Source organism: Apostichopus japonicus, chromosome 21 (assembly GCF_037975245.1).
Source record: "Apostichopus japonicus isolate 1M-3 chromosome 21, ASM3797524v1, whole genome shotgun sequence".
NCBI classification, from domain to species: Eukaryota; Metazoa; Echinodermata; class Holothuroidea; order Aspidochirotida; family Stichopodidae; genus Apostichopus; species Apostichopus japonicus.
Genome location: NC_092581.1, coordinates 15,428,710 through 15,430,381, shown reverse-complemented (window position 1 = coordinate 15,430,381; position 1,672 = coordinate 15,428,710).

Here is a 1,672-nt window from a genome sequence, read left to right as displayed (position 1 = left end):
GTAGTGGCGCGACCTTATGTCGCAACTTTTTCTGTGACTTTGTTATGATTACTCCTACCACGTGGTACATGCGTTATTGATTCATGTACCTTCTCCAAGCCGACCGAGCAGAACATTTGATACGTTTGATTGGCAACGGGGGGGGGGGGGGGGGTTGAGAGGAGAGGAAGATCCGGACCCCTATTTAATTTTGTCCCGAATAAATTGAATGAAAGCCGGTTGTCCTCTCTGAAAGTGTCTTTTAGCGAGTTGATGGGCAAAATTTAAAAAAGACATTCACTAGCTCACTAACATATATGCAGTCACGCAGGCGGATGAGTATATATGTTATGCCGACCGATTAGCGCCATCGATCGATAGCGCTGCGCTATCTATGGATCCGTCGTTAGCGCAAGCATCGGTAGATCGCGCAGGTATCGATCGATGGCGCAGGCAGATCGACGGATTGTATGTCTATTTTTGATAATGACAATGTTTTTTTCTTAAACTTCAGGATGACGCCAAGTGCTGTTTAATGGACACATCACCGATTTTTCTAAAAATTGCCCGTTTAATTATCATTTTCTATGTAAATATTTATGATAAATTCAATAAAATTCAAAAAAATTCAATAAAATTTTATCAATTGATAGTGATACAATGAGTTCCAATCAGTTGTTTGTATCATGGAGATAACCTAAATCCATTGCTGAATCAGGCATATATATCAGGTTGTATCATATCACCTCAGGCCTTGGTTCTAAGAAATCTGCTAAATTACTGCTAAAATATACATACATACATACATACATACATACATACATACATACATACATACATACATACATACATACATACATACATACATACATACATACATACATACATACATACATACATACATACATACATACATACATACATACATACATACATACATACATACATACATACATACATACATACATACATACATACATACATACATACATACATACATACATACATACATACATACATACATACATACATACATACATACATACATACATACATACATACATACATACATACATACATACATACATACATACATACATACATACATACATACATACATACATACATACATACATACATACATACATACATACATACATACATACATACATACATACATACATACATACATACATACATACATACATACATACATACATACATACATACATACATACATACATACATACATACATACATACATACATACATACATACATACATACATACATACATACATACATACATACATACATACATACATACATACATACATACATACATACATACATACATACATACATACATACATACATACATACATACATACATACATACATACATACATACATACATACATACATACATACATACATACATACATACATACATACATACATACATACTGATGTGATTGGGCCAACAGTGACTATCGACCTCATATAGTACTGATATATAGTGACGATATTCGTAAATATGGAAAAAGAGCCAGCTTTTCGAGAACACATGCAGGAGACCGTCGACCACCAAGCTGCTTCAACAAAGAGCCCAGTCATCAGCGCGGAGAAGTACGATGCCATAAAATCTCATCTTCTTCATCCAAGCATCAAGGTGGACTCGCACTTCCGACATT